Below are 16,728 nucleotides of genomic sequence, written 5' to 3' on the forward strand. Positions count from 1 at the left end.
TGAGGGTTGAACTTTACGAATGTTTATTATAAGAGGCGTGTTGCATGCAAATACACTCACACTGACCCTCGAAACATGCTGATGCAGTTTCTACTCTGACGTCTCGCAGTGTGAGAAATACCCAACTGTAGGATTGGGAGTAGAAGTATTGCAACGGCTTTGGATAAAATAGTAATAAGTAACTCATTGGTTTTATTACGCGTTTGGTGTTTTCTGGTAGCTACCAGATGCTTCTTTTCACTTAAAGGTATACAGGAGGATTTTCAGGAATTTTAGGAAAGAACCGCCCTCTCCACCGTTTGAAAAAAATGCGCATGCGCAACGCTGTACCTGCTCCCGGGACGGAACGCCTACTAAAACGTGTGCGAGAGACATGCACGAGCCCAGTTCTCCTCGTGCACGCTCTGTTTACAAGTCACAAGTCGGCATCGCTCACATAAGCTCACTTTACAAGAAGATTTGCACCAGAGGGGGTGAAACTGTGTAAAAATGTCCGAGAATAATGCGTCGGGTCGGCCACCGGCATTATGAGGACCGTGTGGAGTGAACTGCGCGCAGGGACGAGCACGTACGACGGGCTTACGTCATGTATCACCAGAATGATTGACAATTGGGAGGACCAGTTATTTTGATGATCCACCCGGAAGAAGAAAATCCTCTACTATACCTTTAAGTCTCCAAACAGGATGTCAGTGGATTGTTTTTCTTCTCTGTTCTCCTAAAATAGCCTTCACAGGACGACGCTGATGTGAAACAAGACGATCTGGCTTTCACTTTCTGTTTTGACCCTCTATGTGTTGCACTGGGTTCCATTTAGGTTCTTCCACTACAAACACATCCACTTGTGCTCTGGTGACTTTGGCACTAAAAAAACCCTGCATTGTCACTCTGTGAAATACTGTTGTTGCAACTGGACCAATGTAATCAGGGCGGCAACTTTATGGTGCAATTGGAGAGAACCTGTATTCATCTAACCAGACTGCCAGAGAGATAAGATAGTTATTACTTGATATAAAATGATTTTACTGCCCAATGGTCAAGTTACTTTACAATCTGTTATTGGGCTCAGTGTTAGTACGCTTGCATGTTATTCTCTCCCTGTCAATGTTGCCCGGAAATACATTTTCTTCAAACATAATTATTGTCATTTTAGATTTGATCAGACCCTTGAATTTTAATTTGTGCAACTTTAAAAACAGTGTGTTGGTCCCGAAACCCCCACATCATGAACAATCAGGGTTGCTGTAAATCACTTTTGTAACGTGTTCCCTCAGACCACAGTAGCTCACGTATGGCAAAAAACCGGTGAGCAATAAATCAGATTTCCTTCAAAAGCGGCTGAAGAAGCTCGTTATTTATAAAACGTGTTGGTTGTTTTCATAACTAAAATGTTGCATAAAATCAGTTTTGGACCCGACACCACTCCCTGGGGTTTTCCACAAGTGATGTAGGTTTGTACTTTCAAGCAGACGTCACAAACGCCGAGTGATAAACTGGCTCCCTTTTTTTTTTTTTTTTTTTTTTAACGTTTTACATCACTTGAACCCCAGTCATTCAATCTTCATTATATTGCACATAAGTGCATATTTACAGTCAAGAATTTCAGTGAGGGCAAGTTGTGTTTCACTACTACTGACGTCGACTCGACGCACGGAGCATATTGCAAACCCAAATGAAACGTGAGACTGAAGTCAATCAACAAGGGTTGATTGTTGAGATAATACAGAAATCAGCTCTAACCAGCATATTTGTCTCTGAATAGAGATTTTTTGCTCTATCCCTGAGAACGATCTCCGCTACAGTAAAATCTTATTTCAGTCATCCCAATAACTATACCATTGCAGATCCAACTGATACCATGATCACGGTAATGGCTATGATTGAAATTCCAATTCCCAGATTGACGTGGTTCAGTATTTTGGCCGTCCTGCTGTTCCGCTCCGCCTCAGCCTGGTTGCCGCTACGAATAGCATCGCAGGCCTAAAAGGTGACAGAAAGAAAACAGATTAAAGGAAAACAATGGCTGACAGTACACCATAACTCTCATTCTGAGATGAAAAAAAACGGTTGAGGTGAATCATTCGATGGGCCAGCAGGGTGGAGGATGCCAAAGACTGTTTTAAAATCAGGGATGGGAGCAATGCCAAAAAGCACAGATAGACTGTTTGGAGCAATAGAATAACCGCATGACTGAGTTAGTGTATCAAAAATGCACATATGCACACGGTGTGCAGGAGATCAATGGCATCTGCCGCAGGAGTCGCTAACAGATGGCTAAATAGATATATAAGTCTTGCATTTGTATCGTGAGTTCTGAATAGGGTCTTACATTGAATCAGTCTGTGACGGCACAGATTTGCTGTGCACAGAAATGCTGCCCTTTATTGATGCCGCTCGACAATTAATGTAATAAATCACAATGCTGAATTACTTGTTTTTTGTTGCTGTGTTTGCCGTTCCTTCACAGTAATTTGGATCACGACCATGATGAGCATGACAACTTTCATCCTATTCTCCTTTGCAGAGCATAAAGACTCTTATAGGCTTCAGTGACAAACGCCACCTCCACACCCTTCGACAAAATCCATCCAGACACGTTGAAGTGGTTCTTCTCTGGCTCTGGCCAGTGGAGCGGCGACCCGTAAGTCAGAGGTCGACGCCCGCATACAGCTGTACCAGCACCAGGGTAAGGCCACCCCGTGTCGGGTCAACGTTGAGGAAATCCACCGGTGCAGACGGAATCCCTGGATGGATCCTTAAGGCCTGGTACAGACCAGCCAGCAGAGGTTTTCACCACCACCTTCAACCTCTCACGACAACAGTCTGCGGTTCCCACCATTATTCCCCAAGAAGAACAAAATGAGCTGCTTAAATGACTTAAATGACTTAAATGACTTAAATGACTTCCGACCCTCATCGTAGCAAAATGCTTCAAGAGCCTCATCGTCCCTCGCCTCAGTTCTGACGTCCCTGCTGACCTGGACCAACACCAGTTTGCTTATCGTGATAACAGGTCAAGAAACTGTTAATGAAATTGAGCGACGTGGGCCTGGGCAGCTCACTGTGGGCCTGGATCCTGGACTTCCTGAGCCACAGCTGAAGTGACTTCATGTGATGTGAAGACGTTTCTGTGTTCCTCACATTTGATTTTCATGACACCGATGCTTCTCTGGAGGTTGAGATACGTCAATCCTTTGTTCTCCTGCAGTATTTATGCTTTTGGGGATTTGCTGGCATTACGATAGCAATACATTCAGTTCTAATATGTTGTCTTTTTGAGTTCTTTCTTCATGATTTCTAATCAAAAAGTCAAAGTGAAATATCACGCTGGGGGAAAGCATTACCCGGAACCCAGACTTTCATAAAGGTTAAGCAAAAATTACAAATCCAGCCAGTAGTTGAATGTCACTTTAGGTATTGACATGAATATGACAAACTACATTAATTTTTGGGGGTAAGTTGGCTAAAACTAAGCTCCCATAAAATAACTGTTAAAAGTGGAAAAATTGTCATATAGTGCCATTTTATTTGCTTCATCCAGCCATCACTGATGTTTTCTGTTAATTTTACTTTTGTTATGTGGTGATAAAACTTTGACATTAGCTTGTGGCTAATGCTTCTGGTGCGGCCTTCACCTGTGAGTGACTCCTGTAAATTATATTCTGTTTCAGCTCACTGTGTACGGACATTGAGACCGGTGCTGAACCTATATTTTCTGTCTTTTTCATCCCGGTGTTCGTCAAAGATCATCAGTCCAATACCAACTACGTGTCATAAATAAACACAAGGCATGAGAAAGACTGCTTCACAAGCATGAGTGTGATTTCATTACAAAAACAAACAAACAACAGCACCCACTAGTGGCTCAACATTAAAACTAAATTGTTTTCTGTATTTCTGCCATTGCCATGTAATCGGACATCATTTTCCGAGGTTCTCTGAAACAAATATGCAAAATCGATGAGGTTTTTCCCTCCAACGTTGTCGTGTAAATGAAGCTTTTCTCGCCAGATTGATACCCTCTTTGTAGGAGTCATTTATCTACTCGTAATAATCCCACTCCCTTCGGTTGTAGGATACACCCGGACGACACAGATCCAGGTTACTGGAGGGGCTGAGGGAAAAATGGTGACCACAAGTGGATGAGACTCACAGAGATGGAGTAGATGAGGGCGGCGATTCCGATGGGCAGACAGCAGCAGAGCATGGTGAAGATGGAGTAACACATGTAGTCGTTGACGGGGTTGATCAGAATGGTCTGGGTCACGTACACAACAGGCTGGACTGTGAAGGCCTCCAGCTGTGCCGGGTTCTGCTGACCTGTGGGGTAAGGCTGCACGCCGTAGCCTCCTCCGTTTGACTGATAGCCGTACATCTGCGCGGGCACATTTACAAGACGAAGCTCAAATTACAATTTCGCGTTAATTCCCTTGTCATTTCTCCGATGACGACATTGTCAGATTGGGCAACAAGTTTTACGAGAGGTTTTACCGTAAATCAAAGGGAGAGGTTGGGTTAATCTTTAAACTACGTCTCAGGAGAGCTTCCTGGACATCACGGTGACTCCAGTGTTTTAGTGTGAAGAGACTTAACATCAGTCATAAGTCAACAAAAGATTTCATCCAGCAGCCGAAAGGAAAACACAACATCATCATCATCATCATTACTACACTAATATTTACTGATACGAGATTGAAACAACAAAGCTTTTCAACCGTTGGGTGTTCTTGAAATACTTTTTCATAATTTTCAAGTCGTTAGAAATACATGAATGCATCTCAAACAGCGCCATCACATACAGTATAGGATCAGAGAACTCCCTAATTGTGGAGTAAATGTAGTTAGATGTGAGACTACCTTTTTCAAATATGTACAATCGCTGGACTCCTGAGGAGAAGAGCAGACTGACCACTGATCATAAACACCCTACAGTCCAAATACTGAACAAAGAAGAGGAAGTTCTTCTTTATTTCTGTGAAAACATTTCAAATTAAGTGTTGGTCGAATAGAAAGATCTGCTCAGATGACAGGCTGAGGTTTAATTATGTCTGATAAAGCTAAAAAGGTAAAAAAAAAAAAAAATTGAAAATTCCTCTTTGTACTTAAACAGCATTTCCAACACTTATTCCTTCATTTTCCCCAAGGGGAAAAAAAACCCAACCCGTATCAGTTATAATCACTCATAAAGAAGTTGGCAAAACTAATCAGATACTCGAAGGCACTACTAGTTTTTCTCAAAACCACTTTCTGTCCTTAAATTCATAAAATTTCACATTTTACACAAACATCAGCACAATTCCATTCATGTTTAATAGAAAATAAGCAATAATGAGTTATTGATCTATTTGTGTGTATTTATTTTTAAACTGGTAATATATTGGAGTGAGATCCACATAGTATAGAAAAAGACAGAGACTAAATGGAGACCTTTAAACTGAAGGGTTGAAATGATTGTATTCAGTCATACCTGTGTGTAAGGCTGGCCGGCCTCAGGCTGACCCTGCTGGACGTTGTAGGGCGGCGGGGCGGAGGACGGCACTGCGTACGGCGGTGCCATGTGGGGTGTCTCTCCAGGAGTAATCATTGATGCCTTTTCTGGATCCATGTCTTCAGTCCTTCTCCTCTGAGGTTCTATTGTCCTGATTCCCTCTTCGATTACTGTCCTGCTGCTGGTAGCCTGACAGAGCTGGATCGTATGAGGACGACGAGAGGAGGACGGGAGGAGATAAAAGAGGATGGGAGGAATTAGAGGAGGATGGGAGGAGTTAGAGGAGGAGAGGAAGAGATAAAAGAGGATGGGAGGAATTAGAGGACAACAGGAAGAGATAAAAGAGGATGGGAGGAGTTCGAGGAGGACAGGAGGAATTAGAGGAGGATGGGAGGAGTTAGAGGACGGGAGGGTGGAGGAGGAAGTGGTCTGTCTCTGGCAACAGTGCAAGGTGCTGCTGAGTCAGCAGTAATGCTCCACTAAAGGAACACCTACAGCACCGCAGTTTGGCTGTTTGCAACCTCGTGGATCAATAAGTCTGATATTTGAAGACATTAAATGTATGAGCATCACTTCTCCACCTCACCATCGGCACCACCAGGTGAAGCTGTGGCTTCATGGTTCTTCAATCGCTGCCTCATATTGCACATGCAGGACATGCCCAATAATAATAATAATAATGGTTTGAATTTATATGGTGCTTTTTTATCAAGGCCACTCAAAACACATACAGAAGCCGTCCTTCATTCACACATGGTGGTTCAGTTACATTGCAGCCACAGCTGACTGAGCATGGCTGCCATATCGCACCTCTGTTCATGCACCATTCATAGTCATTCCTATGAGGCAACGTAGGTAAAGTGTCTTGCCCAAAGCCACAACAAGGAAGGCTTGGATAGAGCGGGATTCGAACCGCAGACCCTTTTAGTCACTGGACGAGCCACTGGTTCACTGACTCCGGTCGCACAGTAGATGGAGCCAGAGATTCAGAGAAACACTAACAAAGCAGCTCCTTCTAAGAAACAGGTGTGAAGATAAAGACTCAGTTGAAGTTTTTAGTGGATTCATCAGTTCATGTTGGTAGTTCTGTACAAATACAACACATATTTTGACATGTCATGACAGTAAATGTTGTCAACAACCTTTAATTGATCATCTCAAATAGGGAAGATTATTTCACTTCAAAGTAAAGTAGAAATGTTTTAATTCAACTCATCTTAAATGTAAGTTGCATATATTTGATTATCCATACATCCACCCTGGCCATTATCAAAGACTTTGTTACTGTGAGGCCACGGTGCTGTACCACTGCCCAACTCTGTCTTTTAGCCTACTTTTGATGACAAATAATTCAAAATATTATCCCGGATTGACTCACAGTAGTTATGTTGAGCTAACTTGTTCATTCAATGCGAGTTTCTGTCATCAGTGCATACTGTACAAATAAAGAGTACTTTTACTGTCTGTGTGGCGATGTTACATTTAATTAATTGTACTTTCTTTATGTATCATTTCACACAACACTGCACATACATTAGGCTTTTATTTTATAATTACTGTATTATGTCGCAAGTATATATTATTCTACACATATTGTGACTGTCTGATCTGATTATGTGTCACATTGGGTATAAATACTATACATTTACATTGTGCACACAATATTCTATATTTACCTCTGTACTGTTTCGTGCGCTGCTACAAAATTTGAATTTCCCCACTGTGGGAATTAAGGAATATCTAATGTGGCATCTCATCTATAATTATTGATTTCTCTTCTTCTGAGTCTGGGACCCTCCTGGCAGATCTTGGAGGCGTGGATCAGTGACCGGGTGACTTTAATTTATTTGCCTGTTTTGGTTGGAAAAAATTTGTTTTGTTTGCCATTTGTACTTGTTTTCATATGTTCAATAAAATATAGGCTACTCATAGAGATTGGAGTGTGTTTGTCTTTCTGTGGCGGGGAAAGGGCTCAACAAAACAACACAACTCAGATCTTTTTTAATATTCAGGCAAGTGAAGTATAGATTTTTGATATGCTGATGTTGTGCAGTGATGTTTAACATTGATAAGCAGTTGATAACCTCTTTAATTCTTATTTGAAAATTTACATTTTATGTTCAAATAAGTTTTAAAGAGGTTTGATTGGTCTACATCTTTTCTTTTTTTCTTATATAAGCATACATTCCTACATGTCCAGGAGCTTTTAAAACTGGTGTGGACAAAAGAAAAGGAAAATTATATTATTACATCAGTGAGGAGATCCAAAAAGGAAAGAATGATTAATAAACTAACCCTAACAGAACTAAACTAAACTGATTTAATGCAACAAAGGAAACTTACTAATGCATCTCTAAGTAACAATCATAAAACACAACACACTTTGTGTTTCTTGAGGATATGATAATCATGTTGAAAAGTGTTTGGGATAAAAAACACTTTTCTCCCGCAAAGTTTATGATCGTAAATCAAGGCGCTAGGCATCTTTCAGGAACCGTTTTGTGCTTCAGCAGCTTTATAAATGAGGCCCCTGGTACTGAGCTCCACTAGAGGGCAGCACAACTGTGTTTCTCACTCCCATGTTTAATGTAGTCTGGTGTCTGGACAGGTGACAAATCTTTCTTAACTGATCGCCCCTGACATTTCATTCTGTCGTCATAAATTGTAACACCAACATACATCGGAGAATTATAATTCTGGGTTGTCGGTACAAGATTCTCCTGAGTGGGATCTCTCCACAGGGATAGATCTTCATTTTTACCCCACGAGTGGAGTGGACCAGTGAGCCATGGGTTGCACTATAGTCCTGCACCCAGTGAAATATATATATATCTATATTGTTTGTGTCTATTAACTGCCAATCCCTTATTCCTTATCTGCTTTTTCCTACCGTCCCGCAATAAAGAAATATAAAGTGGGTGGTGTTGTTGCGTAGCAGCTGGGTGCAGCTCTGTTTGCTCAGTGGAATTTTCTTTTCAGTGTGAATCAATAAGTCGAGCTCTGATGTAATTGAACCCTCATCACACCCCTGCCAGCTGTATTAATCCCAAATCAGGTGAATGAAATGACGTCATGTCAGGGTGTCGTGCCCATCTTCATTTCCGTAAGATGGGCTCCTTGTGTGGGAAGGAAGCCGGCACTGGATCAAAAGTCACTCAAACATTGAGCCAAAAAAATTAGAACAAAAGGAACGAAATCAAAGATCACAATTGAGGCACTGCATATTGTAAAATGTGATCTTACTGAAGGTGCAGATATACAGAAAACATAACCAATGAAGCCACGCATTAATTCAGGGAGCCTCATTCTTTCCCCATAAAATGTTACCAAACATTTTTCTCTGACTCAGAAAAACATCAATAACGACATAAAACATTTGAAGCTTCTGTAGAAAATGTATAAAGACGACCATATTCAGCTCTGCAGCATCGCATTATGTAATAATGATACTATATGTAATAATTTAATGCATTTTCAACTCATTATGTCATAACACTGCATTTGTTACACTTATTACAAAAAGGCCACTGTTCCACTTTGTTTTCCTTTTTTTTTAAATTCCGTTGGACAAGAATTGTTTGTGACTCTTTGCTTTTGCTCCTCATGTCCTGCCGACACAGTACGGTAGAATGCTGGAGCCCTACGTGGTAGAATGAAGGACTCCAAATCAAGCAGAACTTTTTAGATCACCTGCCACCGTGGTTGGTAGATTTTTAAAGTTCCAGCCGGTCAGTATTTCCACCAGCCATTTATTTTTGTCTTGAAGAATTTAGATTGTAAGTGAAGCCAGATTGTAAGTGCCACTGAGTGCATTAAATCATTTAACCCTTTTGAATAACTTACATACTGCAGCAGTTCTTACAAAATGCGGGGAAGTTTATTACAAAATGTGTTTAAAATTCTTATTACAAAATGTGGCGTTATTACATATTGCAGCGCTACAAGCAGAAGAGATGAATCATCATTTCTTTTTCCTTTCAGTCACATATGGAAACATCTACCATTCCAACCTGCTTAATGTACAGACAGCCTCCTGTGCTGCTCAAGTTACATTATAACATCTATTTCTGCAAATAAACTTGGGTAAGAAGATAACCGAAGAGTAAAAAGTAAGGCAAAAACCCAAAACAAATAATAATGGAAGTCAAGTAGAATGAGGAAGTGAGGGTTAAACTTTACGAATGTTTATTATAAGAGGCGTGTTGCGTGCAAATACACTCACACTGACCCTCGAACATGTGACTTTTTATACAGACGTGACCTTTATTGTGACACTGCAGGTCTGCTGATGCAGTTTCTACTCTGACGTCTCGCAGTGTGAGAAATACCCAACTGTAGGACTGGGAGTAGAAGTATTGCAACGGCTTTGGATAAAATTCCGTCATAAGTAACTCATTGGTTTTATTACGCGTTTGGTGTTTTCTGGTAGCTACCAGATGGCAGCTTCTTTTCACTTAAGTCTCCGAACAGGATGTCAGTGGATTGTTTTTCTTCTCTGTTCTCCTAAAATAGCCTTCACAGGACGACGCTGATGTGAAACAAGACGATCTGGCTTTCACTTTCTGTTTTGACCCTCTATGTGTTGCACTGGGTTCCATTTAGGTTCTTCCACTACAAACACATCCACTTAGGCTCTGGTGACTTTGGCACTAAAAAAAACCCTGCATTGTCACTCTGTGAAATACTGTTGTTGCAACTGGACCAACGTAATCAGGGCGGCAACTTTATGGTGCAATTGGAGAGAACCTGTATTCATCTAACCAGACTGCCAGAGAGATAAGATAGTTATTACTTGATATAAAATGATTTTACAGCCCAACGGTCAAGTTACTTTACAATCTGTTATTGGGCTCAGTGTTAGTACACTTGCATGTTATTCTCTCCGCCAATGTTGCCCGGAAATACATTTTCTTCAAACATTAATTATTGTCATTTTAAATTTGACCAGATCCTTGAGACCCAAAACCCCCACATCATGAACAATCAGGGTTGCTGTAAATCACTTTTGTAACCTGTTCCCTCAGACCTCCACACAGTAGCTCACGTATGGCAAAGAACCGGTGAACAATAAATCAGATTTCCTTCAAAAGCGGCTGAAGAAGCTTGTTGTTTATAAAACGATTCAGTTGTTTTCATAACTAAAATGTTGCATAAAGTTTTGGACCCAACACCACTCCCTGAGGTTCTCCACAAGTGATGTAGGTTTGTACTTTCACATTTGTATGAATTTGCTGCTTGTCTCCTAAATAACTTTTTAACCAGTTTAGTGCCAATGGTACCCCTGGTACCACACTTCACTAACTTTTCTATTAACATATTATGATTAATGGTGTGAAAGGCTTCTTTTTTAAGTATGGTGATTGAGTGGAATTGAATTCTATTCTATTCTATTCTATTCTATTCTATTCTATTCTATTCTCTCCAGGGAAGTTGAGCTGTTGGTTGTAAATCCAAGTTGGCTGTTCGTTATATTTATATAATAAAATTGTCTAAACTTGGTCTGAAGAGTTGTTCCAGTATCCTAGAAAAATGAGAAAATAAGGATACAGGCCTGTAATTCTCAAAATAGTGTTTTTCTCCAGTTTGGAGTAATGGTAATACTTTGGCTTTTTACATTTTGTACCAGTTTGAAAAGACAAGCTTACTTAAACGCAGCAGATTCTGAATGCAGTTCCTATCATCCAAAATTCAAATGACTGAAAATCAAGGAAAAGCTGGATTTGGGGCAATAAACTTTGAATAAAATGCTTTTGGACCAAGGGGACGATGTGAAAGTGTTGAAAAGCTGAATAATATGACTCCTTTAATCAATTTTACTATCAACCTGATGTGAATAAAGAAACGTGGCTGATTCTGGATTTGGATCATAACATTGGTTTCTGCTATCATGTTCATCTGCTGTACCGTCAATGAAAACGACATGTCGAAAAAAAATAATCTTTTGTTCATGAAGTGTGCCATAGCAGGTATTTTGTCTTATTTAATGACAAACAGAAGAGGAAACATGATAAACAGATAAAACAGTCCATCAACCTTCCGTCTTCTCGACAAACAGACAAAACCAAGATGCTCATTTACTTTATTTATAGAGAAACCTGATGATCAGTAAAAGCTTTCCTCTTCTTCTCAGCTTCGGTTAAAATCAACAAATAAAGAAATAGACCTGAGAATAACAGTTTCAGATTTCAACACGGGGATCATCTCCCACATAGACTCTACTGTGTTTGTTTCCTACTGATTTTCTGAAAAGATGCATTCTATTTTTCCACAAAGGATTCCAAGCAGAAGTCACAAACACCGAGTGATAAACTGGCTCCCTTTTTTTTCATTTTTTTTTTATGTTTTGCATTCACTTGAACGCCAGTCATTCAATCTTCATTATATTGCATATAAGTGCATATTCACAGTCAAGAATTTCAGTGAGGGCAAGTTGTGTTTCACTACTTTGAAAACTGACGTCGACTCGACGCACGGAGCATATTGTAAAGCCAAATAAAACGTGAGACTGAACTCATTTAAAATCAAATCCGGGCTTTGTCGAACAAGAGTTGATTGTTGAGATAATACAGAAAGCAGCTCTAACCAGCATATTTGTCTCTGAATAGAGATTTTTTGTTCCATCCCTGAGAACGATCTTCGTTACAGTAAAATCTTATTTCAATTGAACAAATAACTAAACGCCACTGAATATGCAACTGATACCAGGATCACGGCAGTGGCTATGATTAAAATTCCAGTTCCCAGAGCGACGTGGTTCAGTATTTTGGCCGTCCTGCTGCTCCGCTCCGCCTCAGCCTGGTTGCCGCTAAGAATAGCATCGCGGGTCTAAAAGGTGACAGAAAGAAAACAGATTAAAGGAAAACAGTGGCTGACAGTACACCATAACTCTCATTCTGAGATGAAAAAAAACGGTTGAGGTGAATCATTCGATGGGCCAGCAGGGTGGAGGATGCCAAAGACTGTTTTAAAATCAGGGATGGGAGCAATGCCAAAAAGCACAGATAGACTGTTTGGAGCAATAGAATAACCGCATGACTGAGTTAGTGTATCAAAAATGCACATATGCACACGGTGTGCAGGAGATCAATGGCATCTGCCGCAGGAGTCACTAACAGATAAATAGATATATAAGTCTTGCATTTGTATCGTGAGTTCTGAATAGGGTCTTACATTGAATCAGTCTGTGACGGCACAGATTTAAATGCTGCCCTTTATTGATGCCGCTCGACAATTAATGTAATAAATCACAACGCTGAATTATTTGTTTTTTGTTGCTGTGTTTGCCGTTCCTTTGCAGTAATTTGGATCATGACCATGTTGAGCATGACAACTTTGATCCTATTCTTCTTTGCAGAGGATAAAGACTCTTACAGGCTTCAGTGACAAACGCCACGTACACACCCTTCGACAAAATCCATCCAGACACGTTGAACTGGTTCTTCTCTGGCTTTGGCCAGCGGAGCAGCGACCCGTGAATCAGTCCCTCGGCCTACACCGCCAGAGGTCGACGCCCCCATACAGCTGTACCAGCACCAGGGTAAGGCCACCCCTGTGTCGGGTCAACGTTGAGGAAATCCACCGGTGCAGACGGAATCCCTGGATGGATCCTTAAGGCCTGGTACAGACCAGCCAGCAGAGGTTTTCACCACCATCTTCAACCTCTCACGACAACAGTCTGCAGTTCCCACCATTATTCCCCAAGAAGAACAAAATGAGCTGCTTAAATGACTTAAATGACTTCCGACCCTCATCGTAGCAAAATGCTTCAAGAGCCTCATCGTCCCTCGCCTCAGTTCTGACGTCCCTGCTGACCTGGACCAACACCAGTTTGCTTATCGTGTTAACAGGTCAAGAAACTGTTAATGAAATTGAGCGACGTGGGCCTGGGCAGCTCACTGTGGGCCTGGATCCTGGACTTCCTGAGCAACAGACCCCAGAACATCAGACCTGCACATCTTCAGCATCCTGAACACTGGAGGGGGCTTTTTTTTTTCAAGGCGCCCGTTTGCAGAAAAAAAAATGGAAATTTCAAGTAGAGGAAGACCGACATCAAAAATGGATGAGCTATCTCAGACCAACAAAAGCTTTTTGCTTCATTTCACAGTGGGATGGATTTTATATGACCATAAGTGGAGAACAACAACCTGCGGTGGGGGCAGATAAAGAGACCGACGCCTCATAACTGCAGTTCTGGCTGATGTCTTGAGTAGCAGTGACATCTGTGGTTATGAAATACTTTGAAAAGCTCCTCCTTTCGCATCGTCGACCCACACAACAAACACACCTACAAATGGAGAGGGTGGCCACCCTCAAGTCTCTGGGGAGCTGAACCTAATCTGGACGACTGGAACATCTGTACTGGATAGAAAGGCGGAGCACCGTCCACTTTCTGGAGGTGGTGGGAGGAGAAACGGCTGGCGTCCTTCTCCATCACCCTGGGGTTTGCTGATGATTGGTTCAGTCCATCCAACAGTAGCAACGAATGATCTCTGTGAACTTTTCTAAACTACCCAGTGTAAAGGGACCACTGCAGAGGCAGATCTCCATCTAAATCAATCCCCTTCTTTCTCATCCTCTGGCTAGTTTTTCCTCATAACCGCCTGATTCCCACCCTGAAAAACGATGCAACTTCTGACTCAGAAATCAAGCAATTCTCTCTTTAGACACAATTTAATGAAATATTTTCCTAGTAAATCAAACGGTATAATACAGGTCAAAGCTGACCTACAAGAATCCAGACAAACCACCAGGAGAATGATTCTGAAGGAGCTGAGTGACGGAAGAGCTGGGCTGAAGCCCGAAAAGGCAGCAGGGAAGTGTGTGTGTGTGTGTGTGTGTGTGTGTGTGTGTGTGTGGTGTTCTGGTGTTCAATTAATACAATGGTGAATGGCGAAGATGACTCCATGTCCCTGCGCCAATCTGAAGCAGTGACCAGGGTCTCCTGTTACACCACGGCGTCAGGATGAGTTTGTAAAAACATGCATAATACAACAGTCATGGAAACAGCCAGAGGAAGTTTTTAGGGAACGTCACAGTGTTTTACATCAGAAGGTTTCATTATAATCGGCGTCATGTTGAGATGGTAGTAATTGTCAGCAGTACTTGTTTTGGTTTCATCATGTATGTTCTGCATCACAATGGGAAAAAAAAAATCGTGAAATTCAAAGGATATTATGTCACTATTTCACCCGTCCGGCCCATTCAAGATGAAAAATGTCCCCTCAACTAAAATGTGTTTGACAGCCCTGGTATGGTACAAAAATAAATACATTCTAAACCACTATATAGCACCTCCTGAACTCTCTGTTCAATTTTCAAGGGCAATTATATCATATACTTGTAAATCTCACAAGATCTGACACCTCTTCATAAACATGTCATGCGACTCCAGTCATCTGAATTAAACCACACAACAGCAATAAAGTGATATAAAACCGCTTTTCCCCAACAGCTTGCTCAAAAACAAAATCTTCCAATAGTAGTAAATCACAGGTGTACAACTCATTTTCTTGAAATTCAACAAGAGAAATGAACAATCATGTTGGGGGCCGAGACATTATTGCACCTTATGATGACTAAAACCTCCACTACTGACAAACTACATAAAGTAACTGAAAAGATCTGTTACTAAATCTCCCTTCAGCTCATTTAAATGCTTCATTTCTAATAAGTTTCATTTGAACAAACAGAGACAGGATGAGCCATGCGAGTAATGTAATACCACCCAATCTCTTTTCCATTACACTTTCCTTTCTTATTGCTCATTTCCTCACAGTCTCCACCCGTTCTGCCATTATTTCTAATTAGACTGTTAAAGAGGGAAATCAAGCTGAGAAACAAGTTTCTCTGAAGCCACAGCTGAAGTGACTTCATGTGATGTGAAGACGTTTCTGTGTTCCTCACATTTGATTATCATGACACCGATGCTTCTCTGGAGGTTGAGATACGTCAATCCTTTGTTCTCCTGCAGTATTTATACTTTTTAGGATTTGCTGGCATTACGATAGCAATACATTCAGTTCTAATATGTTGTCTTTTTGAGTTCTTTCTTCATGATTTCTAATCAAAAAGTCAAAGTGAAATATCACGCTGGGGGAAAGCATTACCCGGAACCCAGACTTTCATAAAGGTTAAGCAAAAATTACAAATCCAGCCAGTAGTTGGATGTCGCTTTAGGTATTGACATGAATATGACAAACTACATTAATTTTTGGGGGTAAGTTGGCTAAAACTAAGCTCCCATAAAATAACTGTTAAAAGTGGAAAAATGGTCATATAGTGCCATTTTATTTGCTTTATCCAGCCATCACTGGTGTTATCTGTCAACTTTACTTTTGTTATGTGGTGATAAAACTTTGACATTAGCTTGTGGCTAATGCTTCTGGTGCGGCCTTCACCTGTGAGTGACTCCTGTAAATTATATTCTGTTTCAGCTCACTGTGTACGGACATTGAGACCGGTGCTGAACCTATATTTTCTGTCTTTTTCATCCCGGTGTTCGTCAAAGATCATCAGTCCAATACCAACTACGTGTCATAAATAAACACAAAAACAAACAACAGCACCCACTAGTGGCTCAACATTAAAACTAAATTGTTTTCTGTATTTCTGCCATTGCCATGTAATCGGACATCGTTTTCCGAGGTTCTCAGAAACAAAAATGCAAAATCGATGAGGTTTTTCCCTCCAACGCTGTCGTGTAAACGAGGCTTTTCTCGCCAGATTGATACCCTCTTTGTAGGAGTCATTTATCTACTTGTAATAAGTCGGTTGTAGGGTACACCCGGACGACACAGATCCAGGTTACTGGAGGGGCTGAGGGAATAATGGTGACCACAAGTGGATGAGACTCACAGAGATGGAGTAGATGAGGGCGGCGATTCCGATGGGCAGACAGCAGCAGATCAGGGTGAAGATGGAGTAACCCATGTAGTCGTTGACGGGGTTGACCAAGGGGATCTGGGTCACGTACACAGCAGGCTGGACTGTGAAGGCCCCCGGCTGTGCCGGGTTCTGCTGACCTGTGGGGTAAGGCTGCGCGCCAAAGCCTCCTCCGTATGACTGATAGCCGTACATCTGCAGGGGCACATTTACAAGACGAAGCTCAAATTACAATTTCGCGTTAATTCTCTTGTCATTTCTCCGATGACGACATTGTCAGATTGGGCAACAAGTTTTACGAGAGGTTTTACCGTAAATCAAAGGGAGAGGTTGGGTTAATCTTTAAACTACGTCTCAGG

The sequence above is a fragment of the Blennius ocellaris genome, assembly GCF_963422515.1.
Source record: "Blennius ocellaris genome assembly, chromosome: 8".
NCBI lineage: Eukaryota > Metazoa > Chordata > Actinopteri > Blenniiformes > Blenniidae > Blennius > Blennius ocellaris.